The 3,643-nt window shown below is 40.3% G+C and overlaps 1 long non-coding RNA gene across 1 annotated transcript; it reads right to left on the bottom strand.

Annotated features, from left to right (window-relative positions):
* Positions 1 to 1,664: 1,664 nt before the first annotated feature.
* Positions 1,665 to 2,286, bottom strand: LOC119338287. Its single transcript, XR_005163903.1, has 3 exons — positions 2,175 to 2,286; positions 2,007 to 2,065; positions 1,665 to 1,926 (listed from the first exon to the last, which is right to left on the bottom strand). It is a non-coding gene; the product is annotated as an uncharacterized LOC119338287 (long non-coding RNA).
* Positions 2,287 to 3,643: the final 1,357 nt, after the last annotated feature.

Genomic DNA, 3,643 nt, shown 5'->3' with positions numbered 1-3,643 from the left:
TAAGACATTTCAAATGTCATTTATTTAAATTGTCATATACACCAACTTTAAGTTGTCCAAACATGCATAAAAATGTCACAAATGGATTATTTGGAATTTCATTTGGAGCTACGGTTGATTTTCTATTATTTTTCTAAGTTTAGCCAATTTTTTGGAATTTATAAATCATTACTAAAGTATAAAAACGCTAGAAAATGTTGTCAAACCTGCCAGGTGGGTCCCGCATGTCATAAGCACAGGTGCTAATTAAGTTTAAATTTAAACTAATCTAAAATTAGCATGGGGCTGGCCCCACTTGTCATTGACCCAGGGGAGTCAAACCCCTAGTCAAATGGGTCAACATGCCGGAACTCGACGCCGGCGACGACAGATGTGGCGGAGGGCGGCGGGTTTTACAGTCCCGTGACCAGACGTCGCGCGGATAGACCCTGTGCGATCCTAGCGCTTGCGCGCATCCAACGGTGCAAGAGGTGCAACCTGAAGTGGCCGGAAATAGCGTCGGCGATGAGGTATGCGGCGACCGAAGCTACGGGTGTGCTCAGTTTGGCGCTACGGGGCGTCTTCGGGCGAGCTAGTGGTGTCTGCGTGTTGCTGGGAAGGTGCTAAGCACATTCAGTGCTCAAACGCAAGCGGTGGCAGCTGTGGCCACGGCAACATCGAAGCTGATGGCGAGAAGTTATCGGGCTTGATGGAAGCGACGGCTACGCGGCGCAATCAAGCACGGGGAAAGAGGGAAGCGGCAGAGGAGCTCACAACAGTCACAAAGAAATGCTCGACGTGGTGGGGGACACACTGCAGACGATGGATCGACGCCAGCAATCTTCGAGAAGAGGCGAACGAGACGAGCTCGATGGCGACGCTTCCGGGCGTCCGGGCTTGCGTGCTTGGACGAAGAGGCGCACGGAGTCAGGGCGGAGCTCGAGGACATGAGGGCGAGGCAAGGGGGTGCACGATGGCTGCCATGAACAGCGGCGGTGCTCTCGGGGGTGCTCAAGGCTGCAAGAGAGAGAGCAGCATAGAGCGAGGAAGAGGATAGAGGAGGCTAGGGGGCATCTCCCTTGCGACGCAGATGGACACAAGAAGGCGGGGAAGCAGGCAGGGAGGAGGTGGCCGCGAGCGTGCACGTGCAAACACGCAGCTGCTCCTACTAGCAAGAGGTAGGGGACGGTGGGGAGTTAGGCTGGGCCTTAGCTACAGTTCTAGGCCGCATAGGTAAGCCAGGTACAATTTCTACTTCTCCTTATTTTCTTTATTTTTTCTTTTATTTTTATCTTTTGTCATTGCTTTCAAATAAAACAAATTCAAACCCAGTGACAAAATTCCCTTGAATATTCAAACTCAGTAGAATTATCCAGAGGCACATAAATTATTTCAAAGTTACTTGAAATTATATTCTGATTATATAATATAAATTCAAATACAAATACAATATGATTTAAATTCAAAGCCCAAAAATAATTCCTTAACAATGTTCCTAAATTTTGGTTTGATATATAACTCTTGCCAAAATTCTTAGAACTATTTTAAAGGCATTTTTGAAACATTGAATGCATTTTTTTGGGGTTCTTTGCTCTTTATTTAGCAGAGGCTTTGAAAATTCCCCCAATTCAAATTTTTGAAATTTAAGGATGATGCATGATGCTCACAATGCAATTAATCAAACGAAAATAATTATTGGAGCTAAAAGAATTCTAGGGCTGTGACAGTACATATATCCCAACTGTAATTAAACTAGCATGTTGTGTAAACATGGATAAGTTTGCTAATTGCTGCAACAGTTTTTTCAGTACGCTTGCCTACTAGCAATATGTTCAAGTTCCACCTTCGGAAAGGATCATCTACAGTTCCACTTCAAAGACTCCCTTCAACATTTTTCTTAAACTCAAGAGCAGCTCTGACGACGTTCCCTCTTGTGATGATTCCAACCTTACAAACCGAAATTTGTTTTAAGACAAATTAACTAGAGCAAAAAAAAGCAGAAAAATAGCAAGGCTTGGCCCACTCACCAATTTGCCCGAATTGTCGACTACTGGCAGCCCTGCGGTATTTAGTAACAAGAAGTAACCTGCATGCCAAAATATTACCACCATCTAATTAAGTTATCTTTAAGAAACATATTAACATACAAGTTGGTCCATATAATCTCTGGAAACCAATCAGTGATGTACACATACCATGCAGCATCTTCAAGGTTAGTAGTTTCACGCACCACAAGAGGTGCAGAAGTCATAACATCACTAACTACTTTCCCATTGGTTTTGCTTAAGAGCTTTTGTATCTGACGGAAAGTCTACAGGCATGGGTTCGAGTAGAATCAGAGAAAAACATGAAAATAAACAATATATACTAATACAAGAAATTAAGCATGCAGATACACATGCTTGGAGAACTCGTTGCATTCTGATTCGCGCCAATGTCATTTACTCTTTTTCTAACTGGTTATCAATGATTTGGTGACGTTCCATTGAAAATGCAGGCTAGCTCCTGTGATATCTCACCATTCAATATGCATAAGGGATTTGCACCGCTATATTAGCATGGTGTATTCTTTGATATAGTATAAGGAGGTACTCCTTGCACAGACTATCCCCTCCTTGCTCACTCATCCCCGTGCTCCTGTGTCAACCCCCAACAACGAACAACGACATCATCATTAACTCATGAATCACATGCATGTGGATTTTGTTGAGCCCAGAGTTTTGAATCATGCAACACATCTAATATTCAGTTTGTACCAAGCTTTTAGACTGCAATATAATTTCAACTTTACAAATATCACAAGTTTATGTTTTTGTACCCATTTCAAAATTGTAATATGGCTTCAACTTTAAAATAATTTATGTTTAATGCATTTAAATAATTTTCAAGATTTAGTAAATGTTAAATCAAATATATTTTCATGAAGTTATTGTGTCTTCTATAAAACTAAGAATCTCATCATGGAGTAACTAAAATAAATAGTGGATTGAATGATTGTTAAAATTTCAAATAAAAAAGAATGAGAAATCCATATACTAGAAAAGATTAGTATATGTGGATTGATTAATTCTTGGAAAAACCATGATACAAATTCCACGAAATCATGTCTTTCTTTTTATTTCTAGTGAAAACCCAAGAACTTCATGATAATAATTCTAGAAAAACTACATATACTAATCTTAGGAGTTTTTCGGCTGTAAAAAAGCTATGTTACTACTAATGTTGCCTGCTGATTTATCAGTGCAGCCGCATGTAACTATTTATCTTCATGGTTCAACAAAGATGAATTAACACTAATTACATTGCATGCAGTCGTTTATTTTCATTTATTAAAACATGGTTAATAATATAGCCAGGTGCTTGTTATATAAAGGCGCCATGTCACCTATAGCCATCATCTATAACCACTCATACAATAGTGTGGGCTATAAGGTTCGCTATTACATTACTACATTTTTTTCTCTTCTATCTTTCTCTTTCATCACATTTATTGTATTTGCCTAGAAATACGCATATAGCTAGCCTCTTGCATGAGAGCCCACTTTTCTTACCTTTTCACATCTCTCTCCTCCACATAAGCAAAAATGTCATGTAAGCAGGCTATAAGCCCACCATTCATAGCTTAAATTTATCATCAAACTTTGTCAAACCCTCCTCCCCTCCC

Source organism: Triticum dicoccoides, chromosome 7B, assembly GCF_002162155.2.
Source record: "Triticum dicoccoides isolate Atlit2015 ecotype Zavitan chromosome 7B, WEW_v2.0, whole genome shotgun sequence".
Classification (NCBI taxonomy): domain Eukaryota; kingdom Viridiplantae; phylum Streptophyta; class Magnoliopsida; order Poales; family Poaceae; genus Triticum; species Triticum dicoccoides.
This window is presented reverse-complemented; position numbering and strand designations above follow the sequence as displayed.